The sequence below is a fragment of the Geotrypetes seraphini genome, chromosome 2, assembly GCF_902459505.1.
Source record: "Geotrypetes seraphini chromosome 2, aGeoSer1.1, whole genome shotgun sequence".
Taxonomy (NCBI): Eukaryota; Metazoa; Chordata; class Amphibia; order Gymnophiona; family Dermophiidae; genus Geotrypetes; species Geotrypetes seraphini.
This window is the reverse complement of record NC_047085.1, coordinates 177,309,119-177,326,666: the sequence shown is the minus strand read 5'-3', so window position 1 is coordinate 177,326,666 and position 17,548 is coordinate 177,309,119. Positions and strand designations below refer to the sequence as shown.

The 17,548-nt window shown below is 40.4% G+C and overlaps 1 protein-coding gene and 1 pseudogene across 1 annotated transcript in view; one reads left to right on the top strand and one right to left on the bottom strand.

Moving 5' to 3' along the window:
• The window catches only part of LOC117356032 (1,25-dihydroxyvitamin D(3) 24-hydroxylase, mitochondrial-like), a 325,542-nt gene extending 312,995 nt beyond the window's left edge, over positions 1 to 12,547 (bottom strand). Inside the window, exon 1 of the mRNA XM_033935282.1 lies at positions 12,490 to 12,547. The gene's annotated coding sequence lies outside the window, so the exon portion shown is untranslated. The remainder of the gene's footprint in view (positions 1 to 12,489) is intronic.
• A 2,828-nt stretch (positions 12,548 to 15,375) lies between these two features.
• On the top strand, positions 15,376 to 16,107 carry LOC117354082 (annotated as a pseudogene).
• Positions 16,108 to 17,548: the final 1,441 nt, after the last annotated feature.

Sequence of the window (17,548 nt, the reverse complement as noted above, 5' to 3'; positions counted from 1 at the left end):
CTGGGCCAGGAAAAAAAAGGGACAGCTGCTACTGGAGAGGGAGAAGGAGAAGGAGAGATGCATCTGGGAGGGGAGGAGGGAAAGGAATCTGGGAAGCTGCTGGGCCAGGGGAAAAAAGGGACAGCTGCTACTGGAGAGGGAGAAGGAGAAGGAGAGATGCATCTGGGAGGGGAGGAGGGAAAGGAATCTGGGAAGCTGCTGGGCCAGGAAAAAAAAGGACAGCTGCTACTGGAGAGGGAGAAGAAGGAGAGATGCTTCTTCGAGGGGAGGAGGGAAAGGAATCTGGGAAGCTGCTGGGCAAGATAAAAAAAGGGACAGCTGCTACTGGACAGGGAGAAGAAGAAGGAGAGATGCTTCTGGGAGGGGAGGAGGGAAAGGAATCTGGGAAGCTGCTGGGCAAGATAAAAAAAAGGGACAGCTGCTACTGGAGAGGGAGAAGAAGGAGAGATGCTTCTGGGAGGGGAGGAGGGAAAGGAATCTGGGAAGCTGCTGGGCAAGATAAAAAAAGGGACAGCTGCTACTGGAGAGGGAGAAGAAGGAGAGATGCTTCTGGGAGGGGAGGAGGGAAAGGAATCTGGGAAGCTGCTGGGCAAGGAAAAAAAAAGGTACAGCTGCTACTGGAGAGGGAGAAGGAGAGATGCTTCTGGGAGGGGAGGAGGGAAAGGAATCTGGGAAGCTGCTGGGCAAGGAAAAAAAAGGGACAGCTGCTACTGGAGAGGGAGACGGAGAGATGCTGCTGGGAGGGGAGGAAGGGAAGAGAGTTAGAGGAGGGAAGGGAAGGGAGAATGAAAAAAGGAAGGAAACAGCTGGCAGAGAGATTAGAGGAGGGGAAGGGGAGACACAGGCATGAGAAAGTAGAGAGATTGATGATAGGAAGGGGTCAGCAGAAAAATAAGCAGAGGGACAACGATGATAGATCTGGTGTAGGAGAGATAAAAATGAAGAGAGCAGTGAAGCTGGAATGAATCATGTAAATAGGAGAGAGGGGCACAAGCTGGATGGAAAGGGGAGAGGGACATAGAAGGGGGAGAGGACAGATAGTGGATGGAAGGGGCAGATGCTGGATTGAAGAGACAGAGAGGGCATACGCTGGAAGGAAGAGAGTGAAAAAAAGATTGAAAGCAGAAACCAGAGACGACAAAAGGTAGAAAAAAATAATTTTATTTCTATTTTGTGATTAGAATATATCAGATTTGAAATATATATCCTGCTAGAGCTGGTGTTAGACATAACTGGGGACTGCAAAACCCAGGCAGTGCTTCTTTAACTTTCAGCTGGCTTAGGGCGCTCTCTGACCAGGGGGCAGTTGCCCTAGTTGCACTCCCCTAAAACTATTCCTGTCATGTGTTACTTCAGTATTCTGTTAGCATGATATTTCTGTGTAGCATTCTGTAATAATTTGGCTTGTTCAGTTTTCTTGATAGTAGAGGGGATATATGTGAAGGGGAGGGGAGACAGGGGTTTTGTTGATCCTTGCTCTGAATTATTTGTATTTATAAAATGACAATTCTACAGAATATTGTTTCTTTTTATACTTTAATAAAATACATTCAATATAAAATCATAACTGAGGCTTGTGTGGATGGGATCAGATGATTTGTGGGGACCGAGCTCGCGGAGATGGGGCGGAAACGGGATTTTTAAATTTTAGTCCTAGTAGTTTGCCGGTCCACAAAATAATTATTTTTTTTCTGCCGGTCCACGGGTGTAAAAAGGTTGAAGAACACTGGCCTAAACTATCAACTTGTTCCTATTTTCCCTCTCGTACTTGCAACACAACACTTTGGACCCCCTTTTATCAATCTGCATTAGGGTTTTTTTATCGCCGCCTGCTGCGGTGAAAGCTCCGATGCTCATAGGAATTTTTTTACCACAGCGGGTGGTGATAAAAAGCCCTAACGCATCTTGATAAAAGGGGGCCTTTGTTAGTTAATTGCTTAATAAGGCTATTAAAGAGGCTTGTCTTCTTACTCGTGATCCATAAGAAAGGATCCCAAATTCACCTAGGCTGATGGAATAAATCTTGCCCAATGCCCACAGAAGTTTCTAAGCTATGTTAGAAATTTCTGTAGACTACGCCTTTTAAATTTTGTTTGGGCAATAGGAACTGCTTCTACAATCGACATGCAGGCAGATAAAGAACAACTAAAACCACGCTGCTCCTTGTGGCCCTGGGCAAGTCACTTAGGCCCAAATTCTGTAACCAGTTCCTAAAGTTAGGCACCTATTTCGGAGACGCCCAACTAGATAGGCGCCTATCTAAATTGAATAACAAGCTCAATTAAGCTTTTTAATCAGCACTGATTGAAACATAGGTGCCTATCAAGAAAGCGTGATTCTGTAACAAGGCGTCTCTAAAAATTTAGGTGGCCTTCAAAAAATAGGTGCTATGTATGTTAGGCGTGGGCGTGGCTATGTGTTAGGCGCCTTCTTAAAGAATCACTGCTCTTAAGCGTGCTTAAGCGATCGCATGGGGGCCTAACTTTTAGTTGTGCCTAGAGCTGGCCTATTTAATGGGCGCCTCCAAAATAGATGCCGCTCAGCGTGATTCACTATACAACACCCAATTTTACTTGAATGGCGCTGAACGACGCCTAACTTTTGGGCACTTCTTATAGAATTTGCCCTTTAATCCCTCCATTGCCCCAAGTACATTAGATAGATTGTGAGGCCCCCCCCCGGGACAGATAGGGAAAAATGCTTGAGTGCCTGAATAAATTCATGTAAACTGTTCTGAGCTCCCTTGGGAGAACGGTGTAGAAAACTGAATAAATAAAGAAATAAAAACTGTACAGAGTTAACCATGAGTTGCCAGGAACTTGTGGCCAATCCAGTTCACAAGTACTGTACCAGGCTCGATCCTAAAAGAGTAAAACAGATTTGATGCTACTTACCATAGGAATAAGCAGTGGAATTTCCCACCTTAATAATGGCTTGTGGTCTTTTCTTTTAGGAAATTAACCAAACCTTTTTTAATCCTGCTAAACAAAAACCATGCTCACCACAGACTGATCAGTCATAAAGGAAACTGCCAACATTCTGAGGCAAATGACAGCAGGAAAAATAAAATCTGCCTTTTGAAAACAAACACCAGGGAGGAGAAAAGAAAACTGCCAAGCTGAAAGCCAAAACACTGGAAAGGCAGCAATAGCATAATTCTTTTTCGGTTACCAGTGATTAAAAACTCAAAACACATTTAAATTACAGGCGAGAAAGCTTCATGTCTAACCAGCAAGCAAGAAAAAAAAAAAAATAATGACTTACCTCAATGAAATAAATTAGAAGCAGGAGGAGTAAATACATACTTGTTGTTTAGAAAACTGCCATGTACATTTATTTATTTCATTTTATTTCCCGCCCTCCCAGAAAGCTCAGGGCAGGTAACAGAAGAACAAGCACAGGTTCTGAGAATGAGCTAACAGAAAAAAATGGGAGGGTGACAGAATAACAGGGGGACCTAGGTAGAATATTAAAGGCTAACAATTTATCTTCAAGGAACAATGCACAGATTCCGTAGGCATAGGATCTAGGTACAAGGTGAGGCTAACATGTTATCATGTACAGAGAGGAATCAGGTGAGGCAAGGGCCTACATAGTTTAGGGGGTCGAGACTCTGGAAACACAGAGAGCATAGCAGGGCATGGACTGAAAAGCATGTTTGAGGTAATTAGAAGGGAGGTCAAGCAGTTCATAAATCTGTTCTTATCACTTGAAGACTTCATTGTCCTGGTTCCTCATAAATAATTTCAGGCCCGGAGCAGTTTACAGAAGCAGAAGGTCTTTACTGCCTTTCAGAAAGTCGTTAGGGAGTCCAGATATCTGAATTGCATGAGCAAATGATTCCAAAGCTTATGGATGAAGTGGCTGTAGGAGCATTTACGTGCAGCTCTAAAAAAAACATTTGCCTCATTTCACACTCCAAAGTCACCTCAGAGGTCAAGAGCAGAGCTGGAGGGGAGTGACACAGCACCACCAGATGTCACCCAAACTGGGGAATGAGGGACCTGGAACCACCAGGTGTCATCCAAGCTCAATGAGGAAGTTCAGACTATAACCTAAGCAGAGATGACCAGCAAAAGCCTTTGCTCAACTGTCACCTGAAAGTAGCCAAGTCAGGAGCTACCAGTCAAGCACCAAGAAGGAGCTGCATGATCCATCTGCCTGGAGACAGAGAAAAATACTGAATATTCGAGGCTGCATGATACCCTTAAAGGGTGAAGCTCTTGAGACTATTTTTTCTGTCTCCATTCATTCTGTACTGATTTAGCACAGACATAATGGAAAAGCTGATTGAAAGAGGAGCACTTCAGACAATAATTACTTGAACAAAGACATAACTTTATGACTGAAAACTACTAGGTTAATAAATATAGAAAACATGATAAGTATCAGGCTGGCCTCTAGATTATTTTCAAAATTTTGAATAGCAATGTGGCTTTCCTCCTCCCCATTTGAGAATGATACGGGGACAAATTTGTCCCCTGTCCCTGCAGGAACTCAATTTCCCCAACTTGTTCTCTTGAGTTTTGTCGCTGCCCCATTCCTGTAAGCTCTGCCTTAACCACACAAGCCTCAAACACTTGTGATTTTAAAGTGTTTGAGGCTTGTGCAGATGAGGATGGAGCTTCCAGGAATGGGGCAGGGACAGGAAAAGAACTTCCAGGAACGGGACAGGAAAATGAGTTCCCTCGGGGCAGGGAAAAATTTGTCTCATTACATTTGCTTTGGCAGGAGGCTGGAGTTATGTGAATTTTCAAGTGCTAAATATGGTCAGCAATAAAAAGTATGGGAAGCATAAAAAAAAATGCAAATCTCCACATAGAGCAAAGGAACTAAGTGTTCTGCCAATAAAATAACTTTATATTACTGTAATAAGCTTTAATAAGAAGTGCCCCTTACTCAAATCCCATGAGGTGAATCAAAGGAAGTGAGAGAGGAGCATCTCACCATCTCATATCACATGAGAGTATGAAATGCAAGTCTTTACCATGCTCATGAGCGAGGCTCTCTGCTTCCTTTTCCAGCAGAGTCCTTTCTTCATCCACCTCCATCACACACTGCAAGGCTATATTCTCTCTTGGGGCATCTCCAGAGTCAAATGATAGATATCATTGTGCTCTGGGATAGGCACCTCACGTTTCTCATATTTGCCTGGATCCAGTCAAATCCCACCCCAAGTTTTACAGGGAAGGAGGAGAAATATTGAACATAAGAACTTAAGAATTGCCGCTGCTGGGTCAGACCGGCAGTCCATCATGCCCAGCAGTCCGCTCACGCGGCGGCCCTCTGGTCAAAAACCAATGCCCTAACTGAGACTAGCCCTACCTGCGTACATTGACTGGATTTTAGGCTTTTGCTGTCTGAAACACATGAGTAAGATCCCTTCTACTGTTGCCAGACATGATGATGCAGATGATATTCCTCTTCAGTAGATAGATGTGTCTGCTCAGCTCCAATGTTTGTGCTCCAAGGAGGACCGATGCCAATGCTTATGCTTTCTCTGCACAAGGATACCTTAAGGCAGGGGTGTCCAATGTCGGTCCTCGAGGGCCGCAGTCCAGTCGGGTTTTCAGGATTTCCCCAATGAATATGCATTGAAAGCAGTGCATGCAAATAGATCTCATGCATATTCATTGGGGAAATCCTGAAAACCCGACTGGACTGCGGCCCTCGAGGACCGACATTGGACACCCCTGCCTTAAGGTAATACCAAGGCAGCATATTTTCCCTCTCTGGCAGCACACAGATGGTTTTTAGTCAAGTGAAGTTACTTACATCTGACAAGGGCTTTCCATGGACAATAGGTTAAGTCAGCCATACATTGATAATGTTATATAACATTGATAAACTTGGACTTTGCTCTCCTAGAGCCCAGAAAAATCTGAAAGCTTTTCTGAGCATACAATACATCTCTCTGCTTTTACCACTTCATTAGTTAAGAACATAAGAATTGCCATACTGGGACAGACCGAAGGTCCATCAAGCCCAGTATCCTGTTTCCAACAGTGGCCAACCCAGGTCCCAGATACCTAGATCCCAAATAGTATAACCCAAATAGTATAACAGATAGTATAATAGATAGCTAGATCCCAAATAGTATAACAGATTTTATGCTGCTTATCCTAGGCACAAACAGTAGCTTTCCCCAATCCGTCTCAATAATGACCTATAGACTTCTCTTTTAGGAAATTATCCAAATGTTTTTTTTAAACCCTGCTAAGCTGATTTCACCACATTCTCCAGCAATGAATTCCAGAGTTTAATTACATGTTGTGTGAACAAATATTTTCTTTGATTTGTTTTAAATATACTGCTTAGTAGCCCCATAACACAAGTCTCCAAGAACCCTTTCATGCACATAAGACATATTCTATAAAGGGATTTAAAGACCAAACATAAGATCTTAAACTGTATCCACTGAGACAATAATGAAGAAACATGATCCCAATGATTAGAATTCACAAAATATAAGATTCTGTATTCTATGTAATCTACAACCTCCTTGAATGAACCTGAATAAAGCATTACAGTAATCCAACTTTGACAGCACTAGTATATGTACAGTAGACTCTCAGTTAACCGGCACCCATGGGGATTGATAGATGCCAGATAAATGTTGTTTCTGGTTGCTTGAGAGTTACTATTAAAAATAGGCCTAACTAATACAATACCCCATACTATGCCATACCATAAACTGTTCCAGACAAACTACCGGACATGTGATAGGCAAAGTGTGGGCCTAGTCAGGTGTGGCGTGCCAAGTTTACACTTACATTTCTGGCAGAAATTGATTTTATTTTCATTTTTGTTTAAAGTATTATGGTATTTCTTTGATATATATATTTTTTTGCTGGTTGCTTGAGTTCCGGTTAACAGAAAGTCTGCTTTACTATTGATCGGGGAGTCCGTGCAGGAACCTGCATTAGTTATTGTCAGACAGCTGATGCTATGTTTTCTCTGACAGTTTAAATTCACAGCACCGACAGCGTTCTTTTGACGATGTTACCACATCGCAAACTTGAAGCATTCTATCAGCATTGAAAAGGTTTTTCAATTTACATACAATAGGGTCTCCTGAAGAAGGAATCGAAACGGGGCCACGTAGAGACCCCGAACCTGTTATAAACTGAATTATCAAGCTGCTCTCAATTTTCTCACAGAGCGATGTTCATTTGAAAAGATTTGTAAAGATAAGAAAAAACAAAGTATTTTCATACAAGTGTTTGAAAGACTGTAAAGACATTTATTTATTTATTTACTTTTGTAATCAAACTTGGAGCGTAACCAGAACTAATAAAGTTGCAACGACTGAAAAATATACTTTGGTTCATCACTAGAGGGCGCAACTCTCTTCTTGAAGAACTCTATACCTCTGAGTGACTTTCAAACGTGACGGTTGCAATCCTGAAGTTTGGTTACCAATTTGAATGAGAAGACAGTTCTTTTATTTGAACTCTAATATTTTTCTGACTTCCACTAATATTTAACTATTAGTACCCCAGTGACATTATAAAGAAATTAGTTATTGTCAGAGCATTTCTGAATTGGAAGTTGTACAGAGTTGTCCGAGTAGGCTTTATAGGCATATCTGCCCTTAATATGTCTCTCTAAATTGTATCTGAGATATTCCCTTTGAAGGATAATGAAACAGCTATTATAAAGGCACAAAACATTATATCAAAATGTTTAAAAAAAAAAAAAAACCCAGAAAAAAGAAAGAGAACATAATTACTATAGGGTCATGGGAAAGAATGGAATTATTTATACATAAAAAGGATCTTCCAATTATGAAGAAAATCATAGATGCTAATCAAACACAGCAGGAAGTACAGTAAAACTCATACAACAATAGCCTAACTGCCTTACACAATTATACAGTATTTAAACCAACCATGCCCCCCACAGTTACTTTAAAGAAGAATTCATTACTCCAGTTCATTTTAAATTGTTCATACTCAAAAAATATATACGGCCTCTTTTACAAAGCCGCGCTAGCCCCAAAGCCCTTTAACAGCCTCTATGGGCTTCGGGACCATTAGCGCAGCGCAGCCGCTAGCGCGGCTTTGTAAATGGCTAGTCTTTAACTTAATTGAGTATTTACATGGAAATCAGAGAATAATTTCAGCACCAACAGCCAAAGCATACTATTCCTCATGATCTTGGGCATGACTTGGGCAGAACATGATGGGGCTAGGTGGCACTGTGTGGGCCTGTGGGCGGAGCCATGCATCTGGATTTTACAATAGTAAAATCTGGTAATCCCAACTCATTACCAACACTGAAACACACAGAGCATCAAAGCACTGCCACAACCAATCTCCTTTCCTCTCCCTGGCCCACCTCGACAAAGAATGTATTTTTAAAATGGAACATTTCATGGCCATACAGCAGGGACATTACAGGAATTTTATGGATGTTTGGGAGCCATTGGCTAAATTTTGTAAGGAATGATAACTGATTTTATTTCATTGACCTGTAAACATACACATCCGAGGGGAGGGGGGGAAGAAGGAGTTGCACTGGAATTTATTTTAGGGAATTTATGGATAGTTTCTTGAAGGTTTTTATTTTATTTGAATAGTAGGTGGGAGGGTGGGGAAAATATAATTGTACATTAATGTCTGAGAAGTTTATTGTGCTTTTCCTGTAATATTATATGTATATGAATTACTTGTTACACATTTGTAGTTTGAAAATTCAATAAAGATATACAAAAAAAGAATGTTGAAGCTGAAGGAAGTTCCCAACCTACTGTATCCACACCATCTGAATCCTCGCTTACACTCCCACCGAGACAGGTCAGTTAAGGAAGAATTCACACTATCCAAGCTCTTTCCACTCTCACCCCTAAATTCTTCTATGCTTATTATTTTTTGGGGAGCTAGTCTTTAGTGCTATTTTTTTCCATTATTTGAAAATATTTATGCTCATTCAAAATATGGTAGTGATTTTTGACTGAACAGTCTGAGGTCTTTGAAATATTCCAGAGTTAAAAAGATATTCAATAGGAGATTTCAAGAAGCTGTTAAACAGCCATAAGCCCTGTCTGGAAGAATGGCATAATAAGTAGAAGTAATAAAATGAATACAATTTTGATCTGTGTTGGACTCATAAGGGAAATGCTTTTAATTTATTTAAATTATTATTTAACAGGTTTCTGTTTCCCTAAGTGGCACTAGCACTTAAGAAACAAAGCTATAAACCTGCTCATAGCAAACCCATTCTGTGATTAACAAAGGAAAATAGATGTGAATTAAAGGGTTCCTTATACTAAGGTGTGCTAGCGGTTTTAGCGCGCGCTACAATACCGCACGCGCTAAACGCTAACGCCTCCATAGAGCTTATGTTAGTATTTTTCATTTAGCACATGGTTAGTGCGCGCTAAAAACGCTAGCGCACCTTAGTAAAAGGAGCCCAAAGTCTTTATTTTGATAAAAATGTAAGATAATTTTGTTAGAGAGAGCCTTCAGTTCAAATGCAGTGCTATTATTATGGACAATCTTCTGCACAAAGAGAGGCATTGTTCTTCCACAGTTGGTTGAGCAAAAGTGCAAATGAATTTGCATACAGTAGCTTTCATAATAATTATTTGTTTCAGTATGAGAACAATATGTGTGACACTTCCTTTATACTTTGCTTTTCAGTATTTTCTTGCAGAATCGTAGATGAAAATGCAAAATTTGAAATGGCTTTTGCATAAAAAGGTCAAACGTTCTTTAAAGCAATTTTCACTTGTGGTTACATTGCATTAGCTTGAAAGGAAATCTCAAGCAACTTGAAAGCACGAGAACCTTGTGCTTCGTAGAATTCATTTTATTATTTTTATTATTACACTTTTCTAACAGAAACACATCAAGCAATATCTGAATATAGATTACAAGACAATCAAAAAACAAATTAAAAAAGCTCCATACATACTGTACATTGTATATTAGAATATATGCTCAGTGTCAAGTGCACATATTAGAGATAAGAGAGGAAATTAAAAACAACAACAAAAAAAAAACTCTAGGGGGTAAATATTAAGCTAGGTGTGATGAGTGATTTTTTATCTGCCACCAGATTTATTCACTAATATTCAATGCTAAGCCATGTCTGGGCTCCAACATAGAATATTGAATAATGGCCTGGGTCAGGAACTGGTTGAGTGGAAGGCGATAGAGGGCAGTGGTCAGTAGAGATCGCTCTGAAGAAAGGGATGTGCCTTAAGGTTCTGTTCTTTTGAACATTTTTTAAATGATATTGTTGAAGGGCTGTCGGGTAAGATTTGCCACTTTCCAGATGATACCAAAATCTGCACCAGAGTAGACACTCTGGATGGTGTGAATAACATGAAGAAAGAACTAGCGAATCTTGAAGAATGGTCTGAAATTTGACAGCTAAAATTTAATGCTAAGAAATGCAAGGTCATGCATTTGGGCTGCAAAAACCTGAAGGAACGGTAAAGTTTATGGGGTGAAGAACATGTGCACGACAGGGACTTGGGTGTGATTGTATGTGATAATCTTAAGGTGACCAAATAGGTTTAAAAGGTGACGGTGACCTGCAGGGTAGGATTAATGCATAGGCAAACTAGGCCTGTGCCTAGGGCCTAAACATTTAGAAGGGGCCCTCTCAATTTATGCCAAGGTCCTAGTAAGATAGTTGCAAGCAGAAAGAATGGTTGGCTGGAGGAGGCCAGAGCAGTGTGTACTCTTCCCATCCTCTGACATCATTCTCCAGGCAGCTGGGGAATCCGCAAGCAGCATTTCTTTCCTGCTGTGCTATCCTTTGCTGGTTTTTCTTCAATGACAACCAAGGGGACCCCATTCTGAAACTTTTGAAATGCATTTATATTATAAGGGGCTCAATTGGCTTGTTAGATAGGTCTAAAACCCATTTCGATTACCGGCACTTGGCTGACCTGTCTTTTAGATTGTCCAAGTAACGATTTAGGTGGGTTTTTAGACATATTTACATTTCGATTATGAACCTCATTGTGTATTATTGTCAAAATGTTGTACTCGATTCAAAATTCAATGGGTAACCAGTGTACTTTTTTTTTCAACACAGGAGTGATGTGATCATATTTTGATGTCCCAGTAATTAATCTGGCAGCTGTATTCTGTATTAGTGGTTAGCCCTGAATAAGTGATTTAACCAGTCAAGAGATGGTCTGGCTGGTGAAATGGCTTTGAATATCAACTCATAAGAATTTAACCCAGAGGGTTTTTTTTTAGTAGCTTTATCCCTTAAAAATGATTAAATAGGCATATTATTACAGACTGTCGACAATCTTTCTTTGATAGACATGTTTGCGTTCTGAGCTTCTCTGATATTGCTCTTAAAATAGCACATTGTTTACACTCTTGACACATTTTAGAATTACATTTTTGTTCTAGCTCCTATGATGCTTTTCTTGTGATAGGGATATACAGTATATGGTAGCTGACTTCTTTTCCATCAGTAATGTCTTTGTAGTTTTTATGCTTTTACTTTTACTTATAGCAAGCGGTATCATCCTTCTTCTAAGAAAATGTATAAACTATGAGGTAATACATTATGTACCTGCGCAATAAGGACATTGTTGCTACATTGTCAACTGTGTTATTCCTGCATTGCTGATAATCATGTTTCTGAACAACTAAGATGGGGTCTGTAGTACCTTCTCTAAGTAGTGTTTGCTCTACAAGACTCACTCTTAATAATATGTGATGCATTTAGATTATTCATATTTAAAAAATAAATACTGTAAATAAAACTTTATGAACTGTAGTTAATTAAGCCTCCTATTCTTAATGATGATGTAGAATGAAATACAATTACCCCCAAATACTGTGCATGACGCCTAAAGTTATGTAGGTACAACCCATGAATGACCGGTTCAGTTTCACTATTATCAGAACACATTTTTAACCTATCCAAAACTGGTACCAATAATGAGCCACTCACCAATGCTGCAACTGCCCCAACCCCTTAACAACAACAAAAAAAACCCTCTCCACCTACAGATCTGCCATATCCAAACCCTTGGTCCCCATGTCACAATCCCTCTCCAACAACCAAATACAGAAAAATACCAACCAGGGTGAGAAGGGGAGACTTTTCTACCTCACCTATCCTACCCTCCACTTCATCCTCTCACAGAGGCAAACTCAGGTTCCAAGTACCTAGCAAGATCCCAAGTAGTAAAATAGACTCCGCACTGCCTATCCTAGGAACAAGCAGTGGACTTTCCCAAGCCATCTCAATAATGGCCTAGGGACTTCTCTTTTAGGAAATTAGCCAAAACCTTTTTTAAACTCTGCTAAGCTAACTGATTTCACCATATTCTCTGGCAACAAATCATTAATCCATGTGTATGTACAGTACAGTGGAACCTGGGTTTGCGAGTAACCCGGTTTGTGAGTGTTTTGCAAGACGAGCAAAACACTAAGCAAACTTTCATCTCACAAAACGAGTGTTGACTCACTACATGAGCTCTCACTATGGTGGCCCAGGGGTTGGTACCTGCCTGTGGTGGTTTCCTTTCCCCAGGGTCCTCATGCGGCTCTCCTCCCTCTTCGGCTGATGCCTCTGCCGTCCACCAGCGCCTCCCGGCTTCCGATTCAAGGCTGCCATCCTCCAGACGCATGCGCAGGACCTCTGAACTCCCCCGTCAAGCCAGCACCGCTCCAACAACACGTGCGTGACCACGTACAAGCATGCAGGACGTCCTTCGTGCTTGTACATGGTGCACGTGTTGTTGGAGCAGCGCCGGCTTGACGGGGGAGTTCAGAGGTCCAGCGCATGCGTCTGCAGGATGGCGGCCAGCTTGAATTGGAAGCCGGGAGGTGCTGGTGGACGGCAGAGGCATCGGCCGAAGAGGGAGGAGAGCCCCACGGAGACCCCAGGGAAAGGAAACCACCACACTGCAAGGGTTGCAGCACCCACAGGCAGGTTCCCACCCCTGGGCCACCATAGTAAACCTTGGTTGTGGAACAAATTGTTTCATTTTACATTTCGGCCTATGGGGACATGTGCTTTGATATACGAGCACTTTGGATTATGAGCATGCTTCTGGAAGAATTATGCTCGTAAACCAAGGTACCACTGTATATGTTCTATCATTTTGTTCATTTTGTTACCATTTTACCGAACACTGATATCAGACTCACCGGTCTATAGTTTCCTGTATCACCTCTGGAACCTTTTTAAAAATCAGCAGCATGTTGACCACCATCCAGTCTTCCAATGCTATGCTGGATTATAAAGAAAAATTTCAAATTACTAACAATAGCTCTGTAAGTTCATTTTTCAATTCTATCAACATTCTGGGATGTATACTATCCGGTCCAGGCAATTTGCTACTGTTCAATTTATCAAATTGACCCATTACATCATCAAGTGTTAGAGAGATTTGTTTGAGATTCTATGATTCATCAGAATTGAATACCATTTCTGGAACCGGTAACTCCCCCACATCTTCCTCGGTGAAGACCGAGGCAAAGAATTCATTTAATCTCTCTGCTACAGCCTTGTCTTCTCTGAGAACCCCTTTTATCCCTCGGTCATTTCAAGTTAGTTTAATAGTTTCTTGATATACTGTCAATCATACATATCTAAATGGTTTACAATAAAATTAATAATATCTAAAAAAAGATTAAAATTACACTTTTAAAATTATTGAGGGGTAGTTACAAACCTGACTGACATGAAACTAGGAGGAAAAGGGGGAAGGGAGTGCATAGTTTTTACTGTGTGTTTTTGCTTCCAGCACAATCTTCTTTTCAATGTCTCTCTTCGCCGTTTGGTCTTCCTTTCTCCTTTTTTAATATATGTAATATATTGATTCCGGAACTTGAAGGCAACTGAAATGGTTGGGTGATTGTGGAGCTCCTCATATTCAGGCAGATATTTGGCTAATTTTTTAACTTTGAAGTTTATTTTTCTTCAAACGCTGGTACACTCTAATAGCAGATGATGGCTTGTACTAAGCAGACCAAATTGGAGGCAGCTTTTACATCTGGTGGAAAGGAAAAGTGTTTGAAACCTGATCCAGTGACTCTCTCTAAGATTACATTGTTTGCTGCTGATACTGAAACACTGAACTTATTAGAAGAATTAAAGGCAATTAAACTAATTGTAAAAAGTAATGCGGATCAGCTGGCAGCAGTAAGACAAATTTCCAGCTTATCAAGGCAAATGGAAGTGGCTAACAACAGAATGGAGCAGATAGAAACTAGAGTTCTTAAAATAAAGGAGGATCAGGCACAGTGCAAAAAAGAGCATAAGAGGTTACAAGAAATGGAAAATCAGCTGGAAAATTATAAGAACCTGTCACATAGAAATAATGTACATGCCCTTGGTCTCCCCGAGGGAGTGGAAGGTAAAGATGTTGTATCATTTTTACAAAATTTAATTCTCAAATTGCTTCCAGTATCTTTTAAAGCCCTTTTGAGACTGAAAGAGTGCACATAGTTACATTAAAAAGATCTAATAGTAATTCTGGTCCCAGACCATTGATTTGCAGTGTATTAAGGTTTCAGCAAGCTTTAGAAATTTTGTGTTTGGCAAAGAAAAATAGAAATTTGAAGTATAAAGAATCAAAATTAATTTTTGTTCCAGACTTTGCTAGGAAAATGGCCAATTTAAGAAAACAATTTTTGATGCTAAGATCTGATTTACAACAGATTGGGGCAAAATATGGTCTTTTATATCCAGCCATAATGAGAGTTACACATGAAAATCGTACAGTTCAATTTGAGGACCCTGCAAAGTTAAAGGAGTATATTTCTCAACAGGTGCAGCCCATGTCATAAAATCTGTTAGTGTCTCCTGATTTCAATCACATCAGTATGGACACTATAGTTATTTTATTTTCATTTATTTAAATAGAAGTATTGATTTATTGAACAACTGCAAACTGAATAGAACTTGTTTTTTATCTTCAAATATTTGAGAAGCACTAGATTGCAGTGATCACAGTCAGATTCTGGATGGTCAGTTAAAAGTATCAGCAGAATGTCAACTATCATTCTAAAGAACACTGATAGCCTAGAGTAAAGAGGAAGTAATAGGGCGGGATCATCAGCTTGTATGGAGAGATCTTAACCAGAAAGGATGCCTGTAATAGGGGAAGAGGAAATAAAGTTTGGTTTCTCTATAGTACTGGAAGGATGGAGTCTCCTGTGCACCCCCTTTTTTTTTATTGTCAGAGCTGCTGCCTTTCCTTCCAGCCCCAGCACCACTTTCATAAATAACACGTCTCAACCGCTGGGAATATGCCTTGTAACGAACTGCTAGGAGGTTTATGAGAGAACTCTGACAACACAGGGCAACGGTAAGAAAGGGTGATGGAGCCGCTCTTCCTGGCAGTGCAAGGCCGGCCTGCTCTCCCTGAGCAGCTCAGCAGCTATGATTCCGTCAGTAGATTCCCTGCTCAAGTATGACAACCTCATGCTCATTAGCCGCAACAAGGATAGGAAGTCCCCCAAGGCTTGACCTTTGAAAATAAGTTCGCAACAGCCTGTTGTATCTGGTCCCCACAAGCCAAAGTTACCAAATATAGATACAAGTAAACAGCCTGAAGAAAATTTAAATGCAATCCTGCCTCCTAGGAAATGGGTGGAGGGGAATCAGCTGTGGATTCAGCACACTCGTATGACTATAGTGCATTTACAGGAGCAGCTGGATATCAAGCTACATCAAAGGCAGGTTCAAGAGACGGGGATATGTCCTATGCGTAGGGTGCTTTAATTCCAGTGCTTGGATGAACTGATCAGGGAGATCACCATTAAATGCTTGAAGCAGAACGTGCTTCTGTTGTGAGTGAGATCCGCATGACCATCGCAGCCTACCAGACACTTTATGGGAGTAGCATTGCATATGGCATGAGGAAGGCCATGGCCATGAGGAAGGCCATGGCAAATCTGACATGGAAAACAGTATATCAGAACTAGAAGGTGAGAAGAAAGAGTTGGAGAGACAAGTAAATGAGGAGAAAGCCAAGTGTGAATCTGTCAATAAGTGAGAGACTGAAAGACGGCTAGTTGAAGAGGAAGAACAAGCAGAGGAAATCCAGTTCCTTAACAGCCCAATCAGCAACTGAAGGCACAGATGGAAGGCATAATTGCACCAAAAAAGTGAAGACGTTTCTTCTTTGGCCCCTGCTACATTTGCCAGGATTTTTACTGAAATATTGTAATGGCCACCAGTATCCAACAGGATCGACTGTGTCCAGGATGTGTTTGATTTGGTTAGCTGCCTCGAAGTGCATATATCCTTAAGTAAAGAGGTGCAACAGATATTCCTGACTGAGGGAATAACTGGTCTGAAACTGATGGTGAAGGTTACATTATATTACATTACAGTACATTACATTAGAGATTTCTATTCCGCCATTACCTTGTGGTTCAAAGCGGATTACAAAAGATTTAAGATTGGTCTGTTACAAGAAGAGATCAGTGGTCATGACTAGTGAAGGTAGAGAATAGGGCAGGTATTCTCAGGGAGTTAAGAAGAAGACTGGAGGAATGAGGTAATCGTGATATTAAGACTTAATCAGGGATTTCTTGAAGAGTATGGTCTTTATTTCTTTTCTGAATAACCTGTAGTCCGTGGTCGTTATCAGCAGATTAGAGATTTAGTTATCCAGTTTCGCTGCTTGGGTGGCTAGGAGGCCGTCGTAAAGTTTTTTTCATTTAACTTCTTTGATTGGCGGGTGTGTGAATGGGGCATAAGATTTTCTATGTCTGGTTGAGGTATTATGGATGAGTCAGTTGTTCAGGTAGGTTTAAATAGCGTGCAGTAAAATTTGAATACTATTCTTTCCTGGATTGGGAGCCAGTGTGAGCTCATGAATGCTTCAGTAATGTGGTCGTGTTTCTTTAGGGAGTAGACAAGTCTTAGTGCTGTATTTTGGACTGTTTGAAGTTGTTTGATCATTGTTGCAGGGCAGGGGAGATAGAGGATGTTGGAATAATCCAATATACCTAGGATAAGGGATTGAACTATGAGCTGGAATTGTGCTCTTTCGAAGAATTTGTGTATTTGTCTTAGGTTCAGCATCAGGAGCCTGGCCATGCTGTCATTACTTCTTCCTGAATTTTGCACAAGTCTAAACAAGTTATTCTGTTGGAGAGTGATCTATCAGTGCAATTGAATTGACAAAAGTTAATTTGTGTTTCATTCCACTTTATTTGTGTATTTAATATTGGTTGTAGAATTACTGCTTTTTTGTTTTGTTTTTTGTGTGTTGGAAAGTGGCAATGTCCATGTTTTGGTTTGTGGTTGGTAGAGTATGGATGTTTAAGGGAAATCTATGTTGAGAGTGGGGTGGTGGTTGTAATGAATGGTTTTGTAAGATGGGTGGGAGGGGATGGAAATGGAATAAAATGATTTTTTTAGTTTCTTTGGAATATCTACTCATTCAATATTAATTTATTCATTTGGGTTTGGCAGTGCATGAAAGTGAATGAAATAGCTTATTGTGTGAATTTTAATTTAATCTTATTCTATTTTATTTATTTTTATATATATTTATTGACTTCTATTGTTGATTATTAATTTAAGAGGATGATGATTTAAT